Source organism: Pleurodeles waltl, chromosome 9 (genome assembly GCF_031143425.1).
Source record: "Pleurodeles waltl isolate 20211129_DDA chromosome 9, aPleWal1.hap1.20221129, whole genome shotgun sequence".
Taxonomy (NCBI): Eukaryota; Metazoa; Chordata; class Amphibia; order Caudata; family Salamandridae; genus Pleurodeles; species Pleurodeles waltl.
The window spans coordinates 421679652-421706326 of NC_090448.1; the positions used below are offsets into that span (position 1 = coordinate 421679652).

Below are 26675 nucleotides of genomic sequence, written 5' to 3' on the forward strand. Positions count from 1 at the left end.
GAGGGGGATCCATTTGAGAGTCTTGCGTAGGAGGTGGAGGGTGCGGAAGCCGGTGGAGGTGACTGAGTTGATTTGATGGTTCTTGCTGGGTATGGAGTCCAGGACGATCCTGAGGATGCAGGCTTGGCTGGTAGGGGTGGGCAGGTTTCCGAGGGTGAGTGGCCACCAGGAGTCATTCCACGTGTCGGGTTGAGGGCCCATGAGAAGTACTTCAGTCTTGTTTGCGTTGAGTTGAAGGCAGCTGTTTCTCATCCAGTTGGAGACTGCTTCCATGCCTTTGCGAAAGCTGTGTCTGGCTGTGTTGGGTTCATTGGATAGGGAGAGGATGAGTTGGGTGTCGTTGGCATAGGAGACAATGTTGATTCCGTAGCTTCTGACTATGGTGGCTAGCAGGGCCATGTAAACGTTAAACAGCGTGGGGCTGAGGGAGGACCCCCGGGGAACTCCGCAGGTGGTAGGTGTGAGGTCTGCGAGGAAGGGGGCGAGCCTCACTTGTTGAGTTCTCCCAGAAAGTAAGGATTGGATCCAGTCGAGGGCCTAGTCTCTGATGACGGCTTTGTGGAGTCTTTGTATCAGGGGACTGTGTTGAAGGACGCCGAAAGGTCTAGCAGGATGAGTGCCGCCATCTCTCCCTTATCCAGCAGGGAGTGAATGTCATCTGTTGCAGCCAGGAGGGCTGTTTCGTTGCTGTGGTTTTTCCTGAATCCGGATTGGGAGATGTCGAGGAGGTTGTGGCCTTCGATAAACGTGGCGAGTTGGCTGTTGACGGCTTTTTCGATGACTTTCGCAGGAAACAGGAGTGGGGAGATGGGCCTGAAATGTTTTACGTCGGTGGGGGTCTGCCAAGGGTTTCTTGAGTAGGGGGTTGATTTCGGCATGTTTCCAGTCATCAGGGAAGGTGGCTGAAGCTAGGAAGCGATTGATGGTGAAGCAGAGCTTGTGGGCGATGATGTCTGCGGCTCTGTTGAAAATGTGGTGGGGGCATGAGTCCATGGGGGCCCGGCACTGTATGGACTTCATTGTTTTCAGAGTGTCTTCGGTGGTGAGGGGGGCTCCAGGTGGTGATTGTTGGTCGGTTGGAGTCAGGTTTTGGTAGAGGAGGTTCTGCACGTAGGTTGTCCTTGCTGAAGTTGTCATCGATGGTCTTGATTTTGTGATGGAAGTAGGTGTTGAGTCTGTCACAAAGGTCCTGTGAGGGTGGGATGTCCGTTGTTTCACTGTTGGGTTGGGTGAACTCCTTAATGATGCTGAAGAGTTCCTTGCTGTTGTGTGTGGAAATTATATATTGTACAGATTTCTTTCTGGTGTTTCTGATGAGTTGGTGGTGGCGGCTCTGAAGTTGCTTTGGGCTTCTGTGGATTTAGGGTTTCTCCAGATTTTCTCGAGGCGGCGTCAAGTGGGTCTGGATTCTCGGAGTTCTGGGGTGAACCAGCTGGCTTTCTTTATGTGGGTGCTGTTGTTCTTTTTGAGGGGGGCTGTGGTGTTGGTGCAGTCAGTGATCCACTTGTGAAAGGTGCGTGCTGCGGTGTTTGGGTTGTTGTGTGCGATGGTCGGGCGGAGTTGGCTAGGGCGATGGTGAGCTGGTCGTCGGTGATTCTTGTTCAGCTTCTATGTGATGGTTGGTGTTGGGTTCTGATGATGGTGGGTGTGTTGTAAGTAAAATGGATGCATCGGTGTTCTGTCCATGGGAGTTTGGAGGTGTGACTGAAGGTAGCGGAGGTTCCTGTTGTGAAGATGGGGTTGAGGGTATGTCTTGCTGAGTGTGTTGGTTCCATCACGATATGTCGGAGCCCTATGCTGTGGAGGTTGTCTATGAGGGATGCCGTGTTGGGGTCTTGTAGGATGTCAAGGTGGAAGTTGAGGTCTCCCAGCAGGGTGTAGTTGGTGTCTGTGATGGCTTGTGCAGTGATGCAGTCAGCGATGGAGTTGGAGAAGGGAGCACGGCGCCCGGGAGGGTGGCAGATGAGGGTTCCCCTGATGGTGGATGTAGGGCTGGTATGTAGTTTGAAGTGAAGGTGTTCCATCGGGTTTGTGGAGTCTTCGGAATGTGTGCTCAGATGTAGGATGGACCTGTGGATGATGACGAATCCCCCCCAGGGCGGTCTTTCCGGGTGATCTTGTATCCTTGGGGGATGGCGATGGACGATGTCTGGGCCTGAGGTGGTGTTGGGCCAGGTCTCTGTGAGGAAAGCGACGTCAGGGGTGGTGCCGTCAAGGAAGTCCCATATTTGCGTAGCGTGTTTATGGAGGGGACGGATGTTGAGGAGAATGCACTTCAGAGTTTTCAGAGTCGGTGTGTTGTTGTGGAGGGGTTGTGCTATGTCCAAGTTCTTGGTGGTGGTATAGGTTTGGTGGCAGCGGAGGCAGCTGAAGGGTTTGTGGGTGTCAGCTGGTGATGCCTGCTTGCAGTTGTTGTTGCGTCCTGGGTTGAGTACGATGAGTGCTGCTGGCGTGTACAGGCGGTAGATGGCAGGTCCAGGGGTCCTGGCGCTGGTCGCAGTTGAGTACGGGCTCGACTTAGGCGTGCCAGCGTGTGCCCGCTGCGCGCTGGCCAGGAGGGGGAGAGGACAGCTGGGAGGCAGGAGCAGGCAAATGGCGTGAAAAAGGGGGGTGGGGCTGCAGGGGCAGCAGCAGTGGGGAGAATGAGAGAGAGGAGAGAGAGATAAGCGAGAATGAGAGGAAAGATAGAAAAACGAGAGAAAGAGGAAAACAAATGAAGAAAGCGCAGAAAGCGAAAAGGCGCAATAACAGTACACTAAAAGAAACACGCAGGGAGAGGACAGAGAAAGGAGGCTGAGGGCAGCCTATTAGAAGAGCTGAGCTCTCCCACTAGACACCAGGGATGAGCCTCTGGGCGGAGGAGGGCATTGAACTTCTGACCGGGGTCAGAGTTCAAGACAGACGGGCTGCACTTACTGGTGGAGCTACGCAGTGGCAGAGCAGTTCACTGACCAGGTCAGTGAGGTCAGTCTTCCTATCGTGCAGCGGCCGCCATTAAGTAGGCAGAGGGAGGAGAGGACAGCTGGCAGGCGGGAGTGTTAAAACAGCGTGAAAAAGGGGGGCTGGCCGTGGGGGCAGCAGCAGCGGGGAGCATGAGAGAGAAGTGAGAGAGAGAAGCGAGAATGAGGAAAGATAGAAAAAATGAGAAAAAGAGGAAAACGATTAAAGAAAGCGTAAAGGCACAATAACAGCACACTAAAAGAAACATGCAGGGAGAGGACAGAGAAAGGAGGCTGAGGACAACCTAGTAGTAGAGCAGAGCTCTCCCACTAGACACCAGGGATGAGGCGCAGGCAGGAGCCTGCGGGTGGTGGAGGGCCTCGAACTTCTGACCAGGGTCAGAGTTCAAGACAGACGGGCTGAACTTACTGCTGGAGATACGCAGTGGCAGAGCAGCTCACTGACCAGGTCAGTGAGTTTGCTCCATTGTTCCATTTGTACCCATTTTGCATTCCCCGTTACTTAGAATTTGTATCCCTGACTGCGTAAAAATAATAGGAAAGCCCATAGCTAGAATTTGTATTCCTGACTGTCTGAGTATCTACTCCCAGGATAAAGACATAATCTCATTTGGAGAAGGAATGGTGCACAGCAAAGAAGAATGTGGACACCTGCTCGTTCAGGTGCCCGCAGACCCAAATGTCTTAGAGCACCAGCATAACTCTAATTCCTTCAACAATGATTTTTGATTATGGTCAGTGTCCACTCTGACTACCCGACCCATACTTTACTTGTCCAGATCTCCCTCCTTAGTTCTGTAGAAGTCATAACCAATAATTGTGGCCCCAACAACGGCAAGCATAAGCAGATCACTGAGGATATTAAGCACATCAACGCCCAATGTGGGTAGTAGAAACACATGTAGGAAAGTCCATGACTTTCCATTCAGTCCCCGACTAACCATTGTATATCTCCCATACTTGTCAGACCACATACACTGAATCTGAAGCTTTTCTTAATTTCAACTAGACCCCTTAGTGAATTGTACTTACCGAACCCTCAGAAAGTGCCTTCTTCAGCCATTCACATTTAGTGCCAGCAAGTGGATTTTTTGCAAAAATTAAACACAGGGGACTGACTTTTCACATATTGTGCTATTGCCCCCCCATGATGTTATCATTGAGGCCATTGACGTGACATGTAAGTATTCAAAATTGTCTCATGTCACCTCCCTTTTGCACATCCGCTACATCATAAGAATATTAGATTTTCAGGCGACAGGTGAGAATTCCTTACTTCTGAACATCCTGCTTACCATAAAATACCCCCTCCCTCCAACGCTTCTAATCCAGAAGTATCTGTCGCTCCAATGAGAACACATTTACCCCACCTCCCTAAGCCTAAATAATAATATCCATCTCAGCTACACCCAAACTAATATAAATGCAAAACATAGACTAACAGGTGTAGACTCCAGCATATCTTGTGGCTCACAGCTTCTTCTTAACGTTTTTGAAGGACGTACACCATTTTTAGGATTAAGCGAATGCAAGAGCTCTGGCCCCTGTTGTAATATCTATGTGGGCTTTTAACCATCAGTTTCATGTAAACACTGGCCTGCACAATACAGTTTCTTTGCACATCTTCACTTCCTGTGTACCCCGATTCACTGTTGAGGTAGTGGTGGTCGATGCACTATTTTAGCCATCATTTAATTTAGAGAAGATGCCTGGCAATGTATTGTGTCGTTGCTGAGGTTTTCCGTTTCACTTGAGTTCGCACCTGTTACCCGTTTCTGCAGCTGTGTTATTTTTTCCCTTTTCTGTTCCCCTATGGTAAGGGTTTCCATTTTGGTCTCTTCATTGGTCCTTTGCACTGTTGTTTTGCCTCCTTGTATGTTCCTGCTTGACAAGTTGCTCCTCAGCTGGCATTCTGGGGTTCCCATTTGATGCAAGCTCATTACAGTGCATTATACCATTACAATGAGTAAGACATTCATTCCCTATCTGCTTATTACTGTTGGCCTCCTCCATTCATTATACGTCAACCTCCCAACTGCTGTCTTCTCCCCAAGTACAGCTGGTTCTCAAATCTCTCAAAGTCTCCAGAAGGCTGCAGACAACATCACCTGAGTTGGATCTACCCAGAGGGCGTATCATGTTGTAGTGTTCTCTAACCCCTTTCTCTGTTTTTACTCAGATTCATCTAACAGGTGTATCAGTTTGACTGATACTCTGCACAGGAACTTGAGGGCATCATAGGCTTTGGGCAGGTCTGAACTCTTGGAACCAAACAGATATCATATTAGAGTGAAATACCAATTAGCTAAGTTGGGAAGGGGCAAGATGCAGAGGAAATTGGTCCCTAAAAGAATGACAGCAGCATACTCATTTCTAAATCATTTGCATTCAAAGGTTTATTTGCAGGCGAGGGCCAACTGTTGCACCCTGCTGTGAATTACATTTTGGCGATCAGACACACAAACAAATTGTGATTGCTCGATCCTAAGTCTTGCAGATTTGAGATCAGATTTCTGGCCCTTTTTGCCTGGAAAACAGTACAGCAGTTCAGGAAGAATATTTTGCAGTGTTATCCAATGATGTGGCAGCCAGGGGGGGCCAGCTTTCTTTGTGATAAGCAATTTTGCTTTGGATCATGCAGGTTTCTAACATCTCAATTATCTCTAAGGTCTACTGTGGAGATCTATTTGCCATGTGTCTCAATCCAAAAAAAAACAGCTTCTTCAATTGGCTTCTGGAAGCAAAGGCTCAGGGTGCTTTTCTTCAACCTTTGGTAAATTGGCAAGCTTTATCATATCCTCTTTTACCACCCTCACACTCTTCTGAATGATACTCGGGTCTAGAGTCAATGAACAGCGGAGACAGAGCAGTGCCGATTCTAGTTAATGATGAGGTCTCCTGAAGTGTACTACCCTCAACCTTCTGGTGCTATCAACACATTTTCCCCAGTTGATTTAAGCTTTTCTCCAACTACTCCTAAATCCAGTGAGCACTCCTCATGAGTTTGTTACTTAAGGGTAATTTTCAGTGGATGCCTTGGAAGATTTCTGACATTCTTCAGACTCTGACAATTGTGGCAAATTACAGATATAGCAGGTCATTCTGTATTAGCTGCTCTGAGAAACGGTAATCCCATCTGTGCTTTAGCAGTAGAGATTATTAACGTTTTATTTTTACATTACTCTGCCAGGTAAAGACTACTATATCCGCTGGCTGTATTTTAGTGAATAGTAAACCTGTAGGATAGCATTTTCTGGTAAGAGGAGCTTTAAGTAAAGTTTCAACAAAAACCTAAGTATTTTGTGAGAATTTAACAGTGGTTTTAAATTTCATTTTGCGATGACCTGAGACAACTTTCTTTAAAAACAAATGTCTGTCACGTTTGCCAGGCTTATATGTCTGATTTCTTTTCAGATGGTATCATATACGAAAGCATCAAATGCGGATCATATCTCTCCAGAACGTTTTTCTCTTTATGATACTAAGCTTACAAAATCTTTTTTTCTAAAACAATACTGCATTCAAGTTGTGCTAATAATGCCACATTATGTATTGTTAAGTGCTCTCTCTCCCTTCCAGTCCTCCTTCACACTTTGATTTTTTCTCAAGAAACTTTTTGCACCTCTTTCTTTATTCACCTTCAACAGATAGGTCAGGCAATTTATGGCAGCCTAGAATGTTTACACTTGTCTTTGGCGCTCATTCGATCAACAAAGCTTTGATATCAAATTCATGTTTTACTTCTGGATGTTTAAAATATATTATGAAACCACAAACTGGTTTTATGAATCTACTTTTAGATCTTTCTGTTCAACCAGGTGCCTCGTGTATCATAAAATTTGAAGAGAGTGAAGTCAGAAGGCTAGAATACAAAGGAAGAGATAGAGAAATAAGGAGACAGGATGAGACTCAGAAAATGAAGCACTGAAATGGAGGGAATGGGAAATACTCCACTAGAGTGCATGTGTTGTTGAGCCATCTCTCTTGTGTATGTTTCACTCTCTGCACTCCGTGTTGCTGCTCTCTGTTGCCCAACTGCTTCTACCCACCCCCTCCTACTTGCGCTTGCCTGTGTGATTCTCCCTATTTATTTTCCCAGCCGTTTCCTTCATGTTGTTTTTGGGTCCCCTTCAGCACTCCCTCACTGTAGCTTTTGCATCCCCTCCTGTGTTGCTTTCACCCCACCCTCCCGGTGTTGCTTTGCTGCTCGGCCCACTTCGTCCCCGTGCTTCTTTTCCTCCACCTAACTGCTTAAAAAAAACATGCACAAATTTGCATGTTTTATTATTGTTTTAGATACAAATCCAATTCAACCCAGGGTACCTTGCATATCTCTCTATGTGCAACGCCCGTCCTTTCTCTTTACTCAGTATCTCCTTTCTGCCATCCTCCTTTTTCTCATTCCACCCTGCCACTTTTTTCACCCTTGCTTAATGATTCATTTGTGTTCTTTCCCCTAACCTTTGTTCTTTGCTCCATCCTTTCTTCTTTTTCATCATGTTAATTTCCCTTCTTTCATTTCAATTATTCATTTCTTCCTTTTCTTTACATGCCTCCCCTCCAATCTCCCCTTCCCTATGTGGAACATTGCTAGCCTCCTGTAAGGAGAATGCACACATCTGTTTGACCTGTGCAATGGGCAAACCCCTCTACACTCATTGTAATCAAGGACAATTGCTTCTTTCCTGGTACTATGACTCTTGCTCTTCTCCTAGAAAAAGTGGACCCATTTGCAAAAATAAAAGAAGCACTTCTCATTCTGGCTTCAGGCCCTTCATGAAGATTTACTGAACTATGTGTGAAAGGCTGACTACCAGGATGAATTGTAATTGCATTTATATAAGGCATACTAACCCTGCCAAGGTGCTGAAGTGCTTTGCACTGGCAGCAAGCTGCTCCGGAACCCAAGGTTAGTGGTTAGAATTCCATGCTATTGATTGCTGTTATTTATTGGGCTTAGTCCTGTGCACTCAAGTAAGCTGTTCCATGTAGTCAATCCAGTGTCTTTATGGTGGGATAATTTAATTGAAGAGAATGAGGCCCTCATTACGAGTCTGGCGGTCCTAGGACCACTAGACTCTCGGACCACCGCCAATGCGGCAGTCTGGCCTCCACATTATGACCGTGGTGAACGCACCACGGTCGGACAGCAGGCACCGCCACTTTATCACCGGCCGACGACCTGGCAGTGCCAGCTGTCTTAATCCACCTGGGCAGCAATGCCCTGGGGATTACGAGTCCCCTCTCCGGTGGCTTTTACATGGCAGTTGCACTGCCATATAAAAGTTGGCAGAAACAGGGTGCTGGGGGGCCCGTGCACTGCCCATGCACTTGGCATGGGCAGTGCAGGGGCCCCAATAGACAGCCTGTCGCGCTTTTCACTGTCTGCTCGGCAGACAGTGAAAAACGTGATGTTGCACCCGACGCACCGCAACATTGCTGCCAGCTCGATTATGAGCCGGTGTCAATGATGTGGGCTGTTTCAGCTGGGCCAGAGGGAAACTCGTAATAGGGGCTGCAGGAGGGCTGCCTCAAAGGCAGTAACCCGGCTGTGTGAGTTTAGCGGACGGGCTTTTTCACCAGCCAAACTCATAATCAGGGCCTGAATGTGAGATTGGGTGGGAAGGACAGTAGGAAGAGGAATAGAAGGTGGAGGAGGCAATGTGAAGGAAAGGAAGAAAAGTTGCCTGAGGGTCGTGAGAGGAAAAGGGAAAGGGGGCAAGATGGAAACGGAGAGGCGGAGAGAAAGGGCTGCCAGGATCTAGAAGTGGAGCAAATGTTAGTAGAAGGACAAGATTCGAGAATAAATGCGAGCAAAGGGTGTGAAGCCCCAATGTGATCGCAGAATAATAATAAGGTGCTTGTAGAGTTCTCCTAATGGCAATTCTACGCGTTCGAAATTGTAATTTGTATTCCATTAATTATATACGACAGGTCTGAGGTGGAAAATAAAACAAAAAAGGACCGGCAGAGCCCCATCCCACCCCACCGATTAACGTATTTCCGTCTAAGATTTGCCAACTCAGTTGAAACAACTAGATTTTTTCTTTTCAGGGCTGCTGCCAGATAGAGGGGGGAGGGGCAGTTTAGAGAGTGGGAGAGGGCGCATTACTATTCTTGCCAGCCTCAGAGAACGTGAATCACTGATATTTGGAACGAAACCCTCGGATTTCTCAACCTCAACAAGGAATAACGTTTTTTTTAATCTGAAAGAAACATAAAAAATACACATTATTCCGAAAATTATATAGACAATAGAGGTGGGAGCTCACAATAGTGAGTTGGCAAGTGACCTAGAGGAGTCTATTCGCCGGGATGCAATAAACAGGCAGCCTGGAATGAGAGAAACCACAGAGGGCAGAGGCGGGGAAAGGGCGGGAGGTCCGGGGGAGATTGCAGCAGCCTTCCTACCGCCTCTGATTCGCCTCAGCTCAGCAGTACTGACTGTGCAAACAGGGACTTTGCTTCATTTCGGGTTTCACTTCATCTGCGTTGGGATGGGGGAGGTGAGTTGGGCATGCCTGGTGACTCATTGTCATATTGCTACTAATTCACAGCTGAGAGCTGCATTGCCAACTTTTTTTTAAATTCCGAAAGTTTGCCGACTCTGTGCGGGGGCGTTTTTTTTTTTTTTGTTAACCTCTAGTTAACAGGTCGTTGTTTTGAATACACATCGGTCGACATGGAGATTCGCTCGCCTTCTTTCTGTTTGGTGGACTGCGATTTCCGGGAACTCCAGCTGTCCCATGTTAGGTGTCAGTGGTTCTTACAGACCTATTGCTTTCTTCTTGAGCGTGAAACTACATATGCCGTACCAGAAAGGCAAGACACAAGTCACAGAGTGGTGCATACATAAGGACAGACCTTCGCAGACCTCTCACGTTTTCACAATGTTTAGGAATGAGCACCGGCAGGCGCACCGAACCAAACTTATCAACAGTTCAGTGAGTCTAGCAGCGTGAGCGCGGAGGGCACTGTCCGTGCGGGACTTAAACATTTTCTAGCTATCGCGTCAAGAATTTTAGATTCTATTAAGGACATGGAGGCGAGGATTATGCTTTCTCTTAACTTTATTGACAAACACAGCAGCCAATAAAAAACAATACTTTTTCAAACTACAAATCCCATGAGCCTTAGCTCACCAATCATGGCACGATACTGTCCATATATATATCATGAGCTCTATAGTCCTTCCTCTTTCTTTGCGAAAACAGTTCAAACATGCGTAAACTTGCAGAACTTGAAACGAAATTCTTTCCAGATCGCTGTAACAACTCCAGGCGTTGGGAGATAACCACATTAACGATGCTTCATCGAAATCCTTCATGATGTCGTGTTGGATGATCCTGAATGAGAACAAACACAAACCACTAATATCGAATATATCAGGGAGGGTAATTATTTTACGTTTTTAAATTAAAAACCATTTTCTTAATCAATTATCATATTAATGACATAAAAATGACAATGAAGCCTTTATCACATTAATGATATAAACGTACCAACCGGGTGGGATAATCCTCGCCTCCGTGTCCTTAATAGAATCTAAAATTCTTGACGCGATAGCTAGAAATTTTTTAATTCTATGTCAGGACCGGAGGCTTCGGATTATACTAGTTCAAAGTCTATTTACTACTTCCGACACTACATCCACAATAGGTTTGTGATAGAAAACCTTGAAAGTGGAATCGTTTGACCAATCAGCTGCAGCCATAATGTCCTCAAGTCTGGCTCCTGTCGCAAAGGCTTTGGAAGCCATAGCTCCTCTAACCGAATGAGCCCCAAAAACACTTCTGTCAATGCCGGATTCGGCTAATAACCACTTGACCCAACGGGCTAAGGTTGCTGCAGAGACAGGATTAAACAGTTTTTGTAAGGAAATCAACAATTGACCTGAAACATTTTGCCTGAATTCTCGAGTGACATCCTCATAACTCTTCAGACATTGAACAACACATAGTTTCTTGTTATGCGGAAACGATGGATATGAAATACATTTGGATTAAGTTTTTGTACGCCTAGAAATAGAAAAAGATACTCCATTAGGAGTGAATACTCTACCTGATAAATCCAGAGCTTTAACGTCTGAGACCCTTCTGCAGGAGAGTAAGCATAGCAGCATAGTCAACTTTGCGGATAACTGTTTGCGAGATAGACCGTCATTATCCGGCCAGTTTTTGAGAAAACGTAAAATAATGTTAACATCCCACAAAGAGGAATACTTTGGTTGTGGAGGTTTTACCATACGGATGCCTCTAAGCAATTTGCAAATCAAGGGATGTTCTCCTACCGGTTTCCCTTGAATATGGGGATGACCCGCCGAAAGAGCTGAACGACAATTGTTAATTGTCCTATAAGCTAAACCCTGAGAGGCCAATTCTGACAAAAAATTGGCTATGACATGAATTTCTGACCCCAAGGGATCCACATTCCTTGTGTCGCACCAACGTAACCACTTCTTCCAGGCCTGTTCGTATCTCTTCTGAGTGGAGGGGGCCCAAGATTGGGATAAGAAAAACAACGCTGAGTCCGAAACTCCAGGCACTTGCCATCGTCTCCTGAAAGTCTCCAGGCCATCAGAGTTAACAGACCTTGAAGGACCAGAGGATGGAAATTGTTCGATGGATCTGACAGGAGATCCACTGACCACGGTATCTTCACCTGAAATTCGCATGACTGGTTCATTGCGGAAGGGAACCATGGTTGAGCACTCCACCATGGGGTCACCAGAATGATTTCCGAGCGTTGGCGACGCACTTGAGCCAAGACGCGAGGAATCATTACAAAAGGAGGAAAGGCATAGAGAAGTTCCCTCGGCCACAACTGCATGAATGCGTCCGTCCCCTTTGCTTGAGGATCCGGCCTCCAACTGAAGAAGCATGGGACCTGACTGTTCAACCGGGAGGCGAATAAATCTATCTGACATGTCCCCCAACGAAGTTGGAGAGCTTGGAAAATGTTCAGTTTGAGCCTCCAGTCGCTGCCATCCCGAAGGAAACGAGAGTTCCAGTCTGCTGTCGTATTGGTAATGCCCGGAATGTATTCCGCTATTACCGAGATTTTTTGATTGAGGCAAAAGTGCCAGAATTCTTTCGCTATCTCCGCTAGGAGACGAGACCTGGTCCCTCCTAGGCGATTGATGTATCTGACCGCGGAGACATTGTCCATCCGCAGAAGAATACAGCAATGAGCCCTGTGGGGAGCCAAGGATTTGATGGCGAACGATCCTGCCAGGAGCTCCAGGCAGTTGATGTGATAAGATAATTCCCCCGGGGACCAACGGCCTCCAGTCTCCACTGGGCCGCAACGTGCCCCCCAGCCCCAACGGCTGGCATCCGATTCGATCACTACATCCGGATTGGAGGGAAAAATCGCTCTGCCATTCCACGCATCCATGTGGTCTAGCCACCATGTTATCTCTGTCTTGGCTTCCTCCGAGAGGGGAATTAGTTCTGAATATTGAAGACCTTTTTGGAGATGAAGAATCTTCAATCTCTGAAGGGCTCTGTAGTGTAGAGGCCCCGGGAAAATTGCCTGAATCGATGAGGCTAAAAGGCCGACAAGCCGGGCTAGAGTCCTCAACGATATAGTCGGAGAGGCAAGCGCTCTCCTCAACTCCTTCTTGATCAGATTCCGTTTGGTGATCGGGAGAATTAGTAATGATGCTAGAGAATCTATCTGAAACCCTAGAAAATCCATACTTTGTGAAGGAATCAGGTTGGATTTCTCTGAATTTAGGATAAACCCTAGATCCTGGAGCAATTTTATGGTCCAATTGAGTTGAGTCAGCACCAGGCTTTTGTCTTGAGCCATGATGAGAATATCGTCCAGGTAAATAATTAGGCGCACTCCTCGTTCTCTTAGAAATTGCACCACTGGTCGAAGGAGTTTGGTGAAACACCAGGGCGCTGAGGAGAGGCCGAAAGGGAGCACCTTGAATTCGAACCACTGGGAATCCCATTGGAATTGTAGGAATTGTCTGTGAGGTGCAAATATCGGGACTGAGAGGTAGGCGTCTTTGAGGTCTAGCCGTACCATCCAGTCCTTGTCCCTTAAAAGATCTCTGAGAAGGTGGATGCCCTCCATCTTGAAATGGCGATACACCATCCAGGAATTGAAATGTTTTAGGTTTAAAACCAGTCTGGATCCGCCGCCCTTCTTTTGAACCAAGAAGATAGTGCTGGCGAAACCCCGAGGGTGAGGTGAGGTTTCCACCACTGCCCCTTTTTGAATGAGAGAGATAATCTCCTCTTTTATGAATTTGTGATCTGCGCGGGAAAAAAGGAGAGGCATAGGAGGACTCTTTTGCTTTGGGGGGGCATAAAATTCTAGCTGAAAGCCCTGAACTGACTGAAGAACCCAAGGGTCCTGAGTAATGGATTCCCAAGCCGGGAGAAACAGTTGAATCCTGCCCCCCAAAGTTACCTCTGAGGGAAGAATAATTCTCACCTGAATTTGTGCTGTCTTGAATGGAGTTACCCCCACGGTATCCTCTTGAGTTTCTACCTCGCCCCCTGTAGCGATTGGGGTAGAAGTTGCCCTGGTTTGGGTAGGTTCCTCTGTTGCCTTGGGAGGCATATCTCGGGGCCTGGTATCTTCGGCCTGGCGCTCAACCCCTGAAGCGTCCGGCCCGCATAAAAGGAGCATTATTGAATACCTTTTTGATGTTCGATTGGGCTTTATCAAGGGCTGTAAATGTAGCTACGTATTTATTCAAGTTGGAAATAAATTTATCTCCGAAGAGCATACAGTTAGCCGCAGGACCGGCTTCGTTAATGGACAACTCAGCGAGCTTAGGATCTAAACGAATGAGGAAAGATCGTCTGCGCTCCGTTGACATGGCGCAGTTTGCGTTTCCCAGGAGGCAGATTGCTCTCTGGGTCCATTGAAGTATCGCTTCCGTATCCAAGGGGGTTTCGGATTCCTTGGATTCTACAGCTAAATCCAATATTTTTGTTAACGGACCAGAAATGTCTAATAATTTGTCCTGACAACCTTTCCAGGCACGGTCTAGACCCTTTTTTGGGTCCTTGGCGAATTTCCGGAGAAAGGTCGCCATGTTAGGGTCCAGTTCTGGAGTGTCCGCTACTTTACCCAGGAGGGAGGGGCGGGGACACTCTGATCTAAGAGTATTGCATACCTCTTTCTCAAAGCTTCTGCGCAGCCTGTCTTGGACGTAGTTCGCCACTTCCTGTTGAGGGACCCACTCAGTAGAGCGAGGGTGAATGATATCCTCTGGAGAGAATAAGAGGTTTTTGCCTTGCGGGGTGTCATCTTTGGGTGTATTATGCTTCGCCTTGCGCTGCTTTTTGCGTGGTTGAATATCAGTCTGAGATTCGTCCGAATCCGATTTTGAGGAAGAGGGATCGTGGTAACTGGATTGGGAAGATGTCTGCACAGGAATGGAAGGTGAAATTTGAGGTGGGGGAGATCCTCCATACGCATGGTCACGCAACACGGAGGTTGCCATTTGTGACAAAATTTCTGCAGAAGAGGTGCCACCTGAACGCTGTAGTCTAAGACCCAACACGTCACCGGAATCTCCGGTTTGCAGGCGAGGTTGTTGGCTACTTTCACCTAGAAATTCTCTTCTAGCGAAATTAGACAGAGGTTGAGTAAAAGGCTTGAGGGCCTGGATTAACGCCCAATTCACGGAGTCTTGCACATGGTAACCCAGTGCTTCCACCAGTCTTTCCTCCAATAGATGTTCTGAGGTTTCCTCCTGCAGTTCGCCATACTGCTCTTCCTCATTGGCGTAGTACGCCATCGCAAAAAATGTGGGTAAGTCCTTGATAGGAGGAGTTGACAGGGGGGGGCAAAACCCTGAGCAGGTGTTTAAATTATCTGATAAAGAGTTTTTAAAGTTTTTAAAGTGGAGGGAGCCACCTGCCAATTTTAAATCTTATTAAGTAAAAACTATTAAAATATCTTTATGCCCCCTGAGCAAAGCTCTATGAGTATTATTTCAGCCCCTACGGGCGCTCTTAGGCCACTTGCACCGGAGAAATTGCCACTCGCGTACTCGCGCTGCAAAGAAGCCGGTCGGAAGCCTCCGATCGGCTCAATGCGCGCGCGCACGCATGAGCAATGAAAGAGGACTACGTCCTCTGAGCGAGCGAGCGCTCGTTCGTACGGCCTGCTCCCGCTCCACACCAGTGGTATTGTAACGCTGGGGGCATTTAAGGAATCGGAGCCGAAGCTCCGGAAAGCGAAGCAAAAAACAAATCAAACACTTCTGACGCGCTAGCAATATTATTAATAAACTTTACAATTCGACATGACATTCAAGCGGAGCGAAGCTCCGAGCGCGCTGTTTACTATAATATATTAAAATCACAACAAATATAAGAGCGTTTCGTGCGTGACTTAACTGGCTGCTGGAGCAGCAAAGAAAGAGGAAGGACTATAGAGCTCATGATATATATATGGACAGTATCGTGCCATGATTGGTGAGCTAAGGCTCATGGGATTTGTAGTTTGAAAAAGTATTGTTTTTTATTGGCTGCTGTGTTTGTCAGTAAAGTTAAGAGAAAGCATAATCCGAAGCCTCCGGTCCTGACATAGAATCCTTGGTCGCCCTCTGTTGTCTCTGCTGAAGCTCGGCGAGCCAATAAATTACAGGGGACAGCCGAGCAGCTGATTGGTTTTGTCTCAGCAGCCCGTGCACGAGCCCTGACAAAACTAGAATGTAAATCATGAAGCAAACATTATGTTAGAAAATGATACGGTGTCTTAAAAATTCAAGAAAGTATTTAACATAAAAAACTTTTCACTTAATTATATCAGATTTTTTGACTAGTATCTTTTAAACATGAACCGAGAAACGTTCTTGCCCCTGCCCTTATGGCAATGCTATTAGTGAACGAAGGGCCATACGTACGAACACATTTTCCCATTGTGACAGAATGGGAAAAACCCTTCGCTACATCTGGCCCTAAGAGACAAGCCAGAGGTCATGTATACCATATATGTGGCCTAGATTGTTATTATAGCTGGAGCAAACGTATTTGAAGGTGCTCTCCTGTGTGATAACGAACAAAAAGGAGATTCGATGAAATAAAGTATTCATCTAAGATCATACAATTTAGTCAAGCAGGGATTGATTTCATACTGTGCAGTTCAGCCATTGATGGGTATCAGTTTCTGGCATCAAAGGTTACCACTTTTTCTATAATTCTTGGAGAATGAAATAAGGGCACACATGTTATTTTGGGCAGTTTTCCATAATGCAAAACTTGTCCAAGGACTTAAGAGCTTTTCACCATAGATGCAGACTGCAAAACACGTTTTCCCTGGCACAGTGACGTTTGACGGGAAAACGATGCGTAGCCGAGGCCAGGATTTAAAGCTGGTTCCCCATGATACAAGGTTGGCATCTGTAAAATTGAGGCCACATCACCTCCTCTGGAAGCTTGACTCGTTTTGGGCTCAAGGTACCAAGAGGACCTTGAGTTGAGCCACAGCCATTCATCTAGATCAAGCTTCCAGTGGCTTGTCCACCTCTAGTCCTTGCTGTATAACATGTTTAACAAGGCAGGTTCAAAAGCCTCATTGCTTTTTTCACCAGTCCATGGATGTGCAGGATAAGTATTTTCATAAGCTAGTGCTGTAGTCCCACAGGAAGTATCTCTGCTTTGTAGTATGGCCATACCACTTCCAATTCACCGGCATGGCCTTGGGCGTGACACTGGCCTGGTGGGTCTTTACATAGGTTATGTTGGTGGTTAGGATGGTTGTAGCACATTTTCTAGGGTCGGAAATTAAAGTATTCTCATACCTTGATGACTGCCTATTGAAAGAAAGCTTACCTCGGCTAGTCTCGGACTACCTTCCAACAACAGTCTTGTTACTGTCTACTCTAGAATTTTCCATCAACGAGCCCAAGTCCCAGCTTTGACCACCTCAGAGGCCCCCCTTTATCAAGGTCATTCTGTGGACAGGTGCCTTTCAACCACTGCGGAGAGTGCAGGATATCTGGGCTGTGATTGTGATATTCCAAGAAAGAGCGACTGACCTCGCCTTGATGGTTCTGAGTCTCCTTGATGACGTAACATCTTGCTTCATTCTTGTACATCTTGCTCATTGGTGACTGTATGGTTGCCTTTGACCCTGTACAGTGCTCCACTACATTTTACCTAGGTTTCTGCTATACAGATACCACAAACATATATATACATGCAGGCCCTTCAATGGAACCTTCATCTGCAGTTAGGCCAAGCACTGGGGATACCTCACAGACTGGATTCGCATCACCTACTAGACGACTAAGGCTTTCGGTGATGGATGTCAGATGCCAACCTGACGTGTGGTAGATCATACTCTGGAGGTCTCAGTGATGACCACTGCATCTGCTTTAGGTTGGGGAGTTTCATCCGGATAATGAGGAGATTAGAGACCTCTGTTCCATGGAGCAGCACCATCCATCAAGCCCTTAAAGTATTTCTGCCTTCCATCAAAGACCGGTTGATACAGATAGGACAGCACGATTGCCATGTGGTACTGTAACATGCAAGACGCAGTTGGGTCCCATGCCCTCTGTCTGGAGGCTCTTACACTATTGTGGTGGATGGAATGTCACAGGTTTCCCTGACAGTTAGGATGGAATCGATCCACATCCGGACAGACCCACTCAGCAAACATCTTGCCAATTACAAGTGCTGTTTACATTTGGAAGTGGCATTTTTTGACCAGTGGGGTGTGCCCCTGGGAGATTCAGCCATTGCCTCCAAAAACACTCAAAGCCTGACCTGTGCTCTAGAGTTTCCTCCTTGTTGGTCACCAGGAAATGTGCTCAACCTTTGATGTGATTCTAGTCTCTTATAAGCATTTCTGCCTCTGATACCATAGATCCGAAAGATAGTCTGGTTGGACAAAATGCAGCTGATTCTGGTGGCCTTGGATTGGGCCAGGATGATCTGATTCTCGGAACGTCTAACCATCAGCATCTTCCCCCTTCTTTTGCTTCTTTGATTTTCATTGTCTTCCCTTTCTTTGGCTTCTTGTTAGGAAAAATATGCTGTCCCTGAAGTAATTCAGAGTACTGCATCCAAACCTTCAAACTTTACGCGTCCATGTGTGGCGATTGAGTGGAACCAACTGAGAGGTTTTAATCTTCTGTCAGAGGTTGAGGATGTCAATCTGGTTCAACCCCCTGCCACAAAGTACCTCTACTCAGGCCACTGGTTCATGTTCGTCCCCTGACATCACTGGTCTGATGTTCTTTTGGTTTTGTTCTCTTTATTCTGGGAGGGCTTTGCTGCGGAAGTTAAGGTTATCTAACAGCCTTTTCAGTCTTTGATCATTTGCCTGATCAACCCTCTTTATTTAAATAATAATTTGGGATACTTTATTTTTTTTAAAGAGCTTTCACATGCGTTTCCCCTGGCCATTTATGATGCTGCAATTTAGCCCTCACTTTCCTGTTGTGTGCCTCTTTCCAGCCTCTGCATAGTTGTACCTTGAGCCTCCTAAATATAAAGACACTCTTTCTCACTGCAGTCACTTCTGCTTGTCACATATGTGAGCCACAGGCATCGTCAGTCCAGGCTCCTTACAGTACCTTCTTTCCTGACAACTAGTTCTTAGGACTCATGTCTCCTTTCTTCTTAAAGTCGTGTCATCCTTCTATGTTTGACAGTCCATCGCCATGTTCTTCTCTCCACATCATCCCTCTAAGTAACAGGAGAGACTACAGGGGTTAGGAAGATGCAGTAAAAGCTGATGCACAGCAGGCTGTCACGGCACCCATCTCAGTTCTTTTGTGTGTTGCGTAAAAGACCATAGTAAACTGATGGAGTGACAACAACACGATTATTTAAAGGGGGAAGTTGTACTCAGGTGCTGCTTCTGACAGGAGAAAGGAGTAAGACATCTGTGACGCCAAGACGCTGACGCTGCATGAGGGGCGGAGACTAGAGGCCGGAGCGCGTCCGAGCCCCTTCGATCCTTGGATCCTTTGATCCTTTGATCCTTGGACCCTGGGCCCCGGACCCTCGTACCCTGGAGGGCTGAGGTTCGGCCGACACAGCGTGCCCAGGATTGTCCGAGGACTGACCCAAGTCTCAAGTCTGTGAGGCGCCTCTTCTCTGCATTTCTCCTTGCGCCTTTGTACCAGCGCCAGCACAAGCACCAAGCTGTTCGGCCGCCCGTGCTGACTTGCCGCCTGCCACCCCACTCTGCCGTACCCCCTCCTGTGACCCAACGCAGCTTAGTGCTTTCGCCTGGGCCCCCTGAAACCTCAGAAGCCCCCCCTTTACCGAGAAGCCCAACAGGTCCACCAAGCCACAAAACAAGCCACCCAACGAGCGGAGCTGCTAGCCGCCGAAGACCAGACGAAAGAGTCGGTGAGCAGAATAAGGCAGAGAGTGGAAAGTGTGGAGGTGAGGTTATGTGGATGGGAGGCAGAGCAGAAGGCGAAAGAGTAGAAGGGGTGGAAGAGTGGTGGAGAGCGGCCAGAGTGAGCCCCTGGAAGATCTGTGCGGACCTAGGCGGGAGCACAGAGGCTGCTACCAGCTCCTGCCAAGTGTGTGCCACAAAGCTCCTGTGGAAGCGGCCCAACTAGAAACCTGGTCAACTTGCCCACTGACTGTTCCAGGTTTCTATGAAATTCAACAGCCTGCTATAAAAAGAAACATTTTTGGGAGACCCTCCGGAGGCCTTTCGATCTACTTAAACATCAACTTAGACTTCCTAGTTAGTATAGTACCTACCAATAACCAAATGCTACAAATAATAAGATTGGAAAGCCTGACATCAAAAGTTCACAAGTCAAAATTTATCATAATTAACCTTTACACTAACGTATTTGGCCAAGCAAAGACAGAAAGTATGGCACAACCAGTTGACAAACTGGATGGAGCAGTCTGCGACTACACTGGCTCTAGTATCATAATTTGTGGAGATTTTAATCTTGGATCGCTAGGAACAAGAGCAAACTTGATCCGCCCGGAATGCCCTGCCAGCCGTCAACTTCAACAATTCTTTGAAAAACAAGGCTTTATCTCTATTCAGCACTCACAAAAAGTCAGTGCCCTCGCACAGCAGTTCCCGAAAACTTTTCAGAATAAGAGCACCTTAGACTATATGTTCTCTACTGAGGAAGGTATAGACTATCTAACAGCTTTTGAAAACCCAATACTAAAGGCAAGTGACCATCTTCCCCTTAAAGCAACCTTTGAGATGCATCTAAGGCGCCCGGAAATGTAAAAATCAATTGGTATGCCTCAGGGGGAAGAAGAAACACAAATAATCAGACAAATAAAATGGGGACCCATTGCATCCCAAGCATACAACCAGTGGTTAAACGCCAATAGCCCAACTCTTTTGTTATTATCGAGTGACTCACTTTGAACTAAATGGTCAGACATCACCTACGATCTCGAGCAAAACACACAGGATCCTCTAGCATACCCCAACGGTGTTTTGCAAAAAACCCTCGTCAAGAAACCATAGGAGAGAGTAAGTCGAATCTAGCCAGATTAAGAAGATCACTCGGCAAAACGAGCAACCACATAATAAAAAAAGAGCTAGTATCAAAATTACAGAAACACACTAAACAACACAAGCAGCTTATATGGTCCATAAAACGCCAACAAGCGGAAAAGGAGTCTGTTTACATTTACTCTTTGACAAGAAAACACAATCACGGTGAACTATGGAGATACATCAAAAGCAAGTTCAACAAAAGTGACCAATGTAACAATGCAATGAATGAAGCTTCCCGAGTAGAACATGTAAAAAACCTCTATTCAACCGGCCAGTTTTCCCAAGTACAACCAGAGGAGAAACCGGACATCAATGAACATCAAACAGTCATAGGACTTGCTCCCTCTATAGGAGAGATTGCTAGCATTCTGCGCAGAATGAGGTCGTCGGGGGCTCCCGGTCCAAACGGGATCCCTGCATACATTTACAAGGAAGATCCGAACCTTTGGTCACTAATTCTTTCTGCACTGTACTGCTCCTGCCTTGATTCCCAGGAAGTACCACCAAACTGGAGAGGCTCAATACTACACCCCATTTACAAAAAGGGGGATAGGCAAAGCCCCGCCCATTATCGCCTCATTGCACTCCTGGACACTGAAGCAAAAAGATTCGCCTCAGTCCTTCTGGAAGAACTGCAAAACTGGGCAGAGGCCAAAGAGTTAGTGCCACTAAACCAAACTGGCTTCAGGGCGAATTGTGCGACCACGGACAACATCGTAGCCCTTTTCTTTCTAGCTCATGAGGCTGTGGCTAAAAAATCCCCTCCCCTTTACGCAGGTTACGTAGATTACTCCGCGGCATTTGATGCCGTTGACAGGAATCTACTATGGAACAAGCTAAAAAACTGGGGCATCTCAAATAACCTCCTAAGGCAATAACATTGTTATATACATCTACCTGGGTGAGGGTCAAGCTCTCACCTTCCACAGTCCCCAAGGAGATTCCTAATACCAACGGGCTAAAACATAGCTGCGTTTTGGCACCGCTTCTATTCAACCTCTACACCGCAGATATGCCACAGGCACTAAAACAAGCCAACTTGATACCACCGAAAACAGGCAATCAAAAGATCACCTTTCCTAACCGGGGATGACTGTATTATTCAGGGACTGCATGTATACGATTTGTAATGGTATTTTGACTCCTGATTATGTATCTGTGCCTGTGCTATAAACTTGAGCCCTCCATCACCACGGCACCTGGTCTTCTTCTCCGTTTTACGCATACTATTCTCGACCACAGATCCGTAACCCCTTGGCGGGAGCTGTCACTTATCATATAAGAGATGACACAAACATTTTTTGCACGATGGATTCATCTTGGAGTTAGCTTACGTGCATTGATGAAATAGCTTGGTGGGACCTGTCATTTACCGTATGTTAGAGTATGCAACAAACGACTTCTTTGATATTGTTAATATACTCTTACGTAGATCTGTTTAACACATTTTCAGATTATTTCCGTGGTTTGAGATGCATGATCTTGTTTATTAAACTCACTGATATTTTGCATACCCATGAAGCACTGGCCTCTTGGTGGGAGCTGTCACTTACCGCATCTGTGAATAACACAATTTATAACAGAACGTTTTCATCCTAGAGGGATGTTACATGTTGTGAGGGTATACTTTGGTGGGGGCTGTCACTTACCTATTAAGTGAAGGCTTATCAGACGATTCCTCTGACATTGCTGATTTACACTTACATACATATATTTAACAGATATCCAGGATATTTTCTTACTACCATATTTGTGATAAACGAGGGCCATGTGGCCTGAGGGTTTTCATCATTAATATAAAGTTGATTACATGATTAATATTGACTGTGCACACTTCTTTGTATACTAGGGACAGTACAGTACATGACTCCACGTCAAACAGTGGGCCATACTGTGATGTTTCATGTTACTCTAAGACCATACCATTTAATTCCTATATACAACATCATGGGATTAATTTTAGGCATGCAATGATTATTTTTTCTTCCTTATACCCCAGACATGCTGATTATTACATTGGCTGGACACACATAGGCTCTCCGCTGATTCCGTCGGGCCCATCCTTGAATTTGAGGAGGGTAAGAACCTTAGCCTTTTTTCAATTTAGAAGTGTTCATTCACACATCACTAGAACACCACTAGGGATTTTTCACTAGTGTTTTGTCCATTTGGCACAGTATATTATTAAACTACTGTGTTTCTAATGAACCCTTTCTTTCCCTTTTAGATTTCTGTACCGCAAAGTTAACCTAGTTTAACATAGCTGTGAGAATTAGGTATGATTTTTTGAGGTCTTAACGAATCGCACTAAGATCTTTATAGACTTACTTTTAGCGAGAAACATGTTGACCTTCTATAATTAGGGCAGTGTAGGGACGTCCAACTCTACCTGACAAATACTTGATCACTAGATCATAGGGTTCACCAACACTACATTGTGATTAGGGTAAGACAGACATTATTCTTACTTCCCCTTTCCTGGTTTGTTTTTAATCTTGACAGAGGCCCACATTTTCAATAAAATTACATTTCATTATGGGGTCCTATTAGTCAATTTTAACAGTTCAACTCACCAATCCCACATTATTGCATTCAACTACAGCAATTTTCTTCAAAAGATCTCCGGTAAAGAGCCCCGACGAGGGGCCCGTCAGATATTGCTGTGCCGGTCTGACGAGGAGCATAGCCCGATGATGAAGCATGTCACCAATAGGTGAGTGAGGTCACTTGTTCCTGAATTAGGTTACCCACAGGAACCGTTCTTTAACTCTAAGGTCTACAAGGAGGGTAATTTTGTCCCCTTAGTCCTGCAGAGCTTCCTGGTGTAAGGTTCTCTCCTCAGATCACCTCCTCTTGCATGGGGCATTGCTTTGGTATTGATGCGCAAGGTGAGGACTCTGTGGTAAGAAGTGTCCATTAGAAGAATAAGCTACCTTCAGAAACATTCTTCATGGTGGATAGTTTAACCACATATTCTTCATCACCCTCCCTCGTCCACTCTCTATAGAGTGGACTTCACACAGTCTGTGTGTCTCAGTCTTTCAGTCACCATCCATGTGTGAGTGACATTGTAAAGTCCAGTGAATAAAATGACATAATTCTGCAGGACTGGCACCTATAGGCAGCTCCATGTGGTCATGTTCAGAGGGGGTATAGAGTTGTAGCAGAGGCCGATGGTGCAATGTGCTAGTGCGCAGCAACTAGTAGTAGAGTTTCCCTCTCTAGCATGGAGACTGGGGTATTCACAAGGTAAGAAATCTGCAGTTAAGTTGAGTATCCACTAGAAATAGCACTACCGAAGGCAAGTAACCTATATTTCAGGGGTGGTTTGTATATTGTTACTTGAAAGAGAGAGTTGAACTATATAAGGTGTTTGTAGCTGTAAAGAAATGGATTATTTGTACCCACCTCAAGGTATAATTACAACCCTTGTCAGGGTAAACCCTCAATGTCACTAAATTAACCTGAGCTCAAACACTTGGTAGGTATGGCACAGAGCAGATAGGCTTAACTTAGGGCAATGTGTAAAATATTTATGCAGTACTAAACAAAAATGCAAAGCAATGAAAATCCCAAACCAAATTATAGAAATAGAGTAAAATTTAATAAAAAAATGTCAAAAATCCAATAAGGGAAGCTGAAGATACAAATTCTTAATTTTTTACGTGGAAATAGAGGCAAAAAAACAAAAAGAACCAATGATTGTCAATTGTTGTGGTAGACCGGAATTTAGGCGCAATTTGAGGCTGACCATGATAAAGAACGGGATGGAAGCGCCAAACAGTTTCATCTTGGTCAAAGATTTAACCTTCTGGCTTCGTCCTTTAAGTCCTAATCCACCACAAGAGTACACTTCAAAAGCCCACCAAGACCTCAGGCGAGAGCGCTTAGAGACTCACAGAATGTCAAGCAAAGGCCAACAGCAGGGTCCATTCCAAGTCTAGTTGCCACTGGTTAGCTGAGCACTTCCAAGAAAAGCCCTGTTGTAGTCTGATGTATCCCTGTAACTTGAAGAGGCATTTAGCCTTAAAACCCTATGTGGCCACTAATTTGTCATGGGTATAAGAAGAAGGCCTTCAGGCTTCTCTTGGGTCACAGGAACAGGCCCAGTCCTCTTCTGACCTTCAGTAGGTCCAGTAAGTGATCTGAAGTGGGTGCCTGAAGGTGCCGGGCACTAGCTAGAGAGTGGGAATGTCTCCTGGGCACAGCATAACCAATGAGGTAGAAGCTCTTGGGGCCAATCCTACCCACTTATGGCATTTTCAAGATGGCAAAAGTCTTCAGCAATACTTAAACTTGGGCTCAGAGGGCTGGGGGTGCGTATGGGGAGTGTGCTACGGTAATCATAGTGTTCACCCACATCTAACACTAATAGCCAGTTTGAGGCAACCACTGTACCCAAAATAAACCCAGAGACAGAAGTCTAATAGTACAGAAGCAGAGTACTTCAGCAACCAGGCAGTGGATTCCGATGAATTGTCTTGGCATCCTATTCTCTCCCCTTTCAAATGTCCCCTAAGGGTTATATGTAAACCCAGAGACAGAAGTCTGGCAGGAACAAAAGAAGAATTCTTCAGCAACCAGCCAGTGAGTTCACAAAAAGTGTCTAGGCTGCCCGTCCACTACGCTTCATGTGTGCCCCAAGTGCTATACGTGAACACAGCACACTTGTCAAGCACGATTCGGTACTCAAGCAGGGGTTGACAGTGTAGTATCAGAAAGGATGCCTACAGCCCCACCCTACATATTCTGTGGAGTTCAGAGGAGTCATCTCTGCCCATTCAGGTCAGCCTATGGTTTGCTCCTAAGAGGTGTTTGCCACATATTCACACCTAATCAAGGCTAATTACCAAATTATCAGCTGGGAGTTGACAGAGGCTTATGTTAATTAACCTTCTGACAATTCAGGCAGGTAAAAGGTAACTTTCTAACAGTTACTTTTCCTCAATATGTATTAAAAATGTGATTATACCACTTAACTTGATTCTTATTAACTGTTTATATAGTTGTTTATTTTTCTAGCTAGTCTCTTTCCTGAGATACAGTATTAGCATTTCACTCAGGTTTTGTATACAGGACAACCTGGCTTGCCACAGTGAAAATAGCTTTTGAGTGCTAGTCACTGTGTAGACATGTTAACATTACATTTCTAGACGCCCTACTTTTAAATACCTTGCTCCCTGCATTTTGGGCTACAAGGTCTACACAGGCACGACTTTCTAACATTTAAAAGGGATGTTTTTACTTGTTAAATTAGTTTATTTTGATACACTGGAATACAGTTCTTTCACTGCTACATTCAGGCTACAGTGGTAGGAGTAAGGCTATGTTTGCCTTGCCACAGTAGTTGATAGCACAATAGGTGGATAGCACAATAGGTGAAGTCCACTAGTGGGATTTAATTTCCAGGCCCTTAGTACACTTTGTAACATACAGTAGAGACTTCAAGACAAGTTAAATATGCTAGTTAGGAGTATGTCATTTCAACCATTTTAAACGGGGAAACACAGACCCTTTACTACTGGATACCAATGGGAAAGTGCCCAGTGTTTTAAAGACATAAAATATATAGAGTCTAGTAAAAAGAGAAAAATCTGGGGTGACTAGGCAAAAAGGCAATTTCCCACCCACATTTAAGTACTTCTATTAGCCTATGATGGATACTAAAGCAGAGAACAGTTTTAAAATGTGAAATCTTTCTGGAGGACTAGGATTGTGACAATAACAGCAACTCCAAAAAATCAGCAAAATACATCCCTCAAAACGTTTTATTACATGGATATTAAAGTGAGGGGTCATTTCAGCCCACTGTCCCTGACTTAATCAGCACTACCACAAAACATGAAACCTGGGTCACTTACAAAGGATGATGGCATCAGCAGTTTATATTCTCATTGCAGTGATTGCGATTAAATGATAACGTCGGAGGGAGCAGGGATAAGCGCAATGCAGATAAGTCTACCTGTTCTTTTCAGGTCACTATGGATAACATGTAATGTGCTGTTTATTTGCCCATGCACTAAATGTCAATCTTCTTAAATGAAACTCAGTGCTGCAACAAAATTGACTGACTTTTGATGGAAGCAGATGGCAGTGAAAGTGCAACTACAACTGGAAGCACAGTTGAAACCATGTTATATCATGATAAATTGTACAGGGCTATCGATACATTACTGTTCGTAAAGCACTAAACAAACCTAAATAGCACACAAAAACGTTCATTGTTACCAT

At 45.6% G+C, this 26675-nt stretch overlaps 1 long non-coding RNA gene across 1 annotated transcript in view; it reads right to left on the reverse strand.

Moving 5' to 3' along the window:
* Window positions 1-10069: 10069 nt before the first annotated feature.
* Window positions 10070-26675, reverse strand: part of LOC138258639 (uncharacterized) — a 71587-nt gene continuing 54981 nt past the window's right edge. The window contains exon 3 of the long non-coding RNA XR_011198472.1: window positions 10070-10306. This is a non-coding gene — a long non-coding RNA (uncharacterized lncRNA). The remainder of the gene's footprint in view (window positions 10307-26675) is intronic.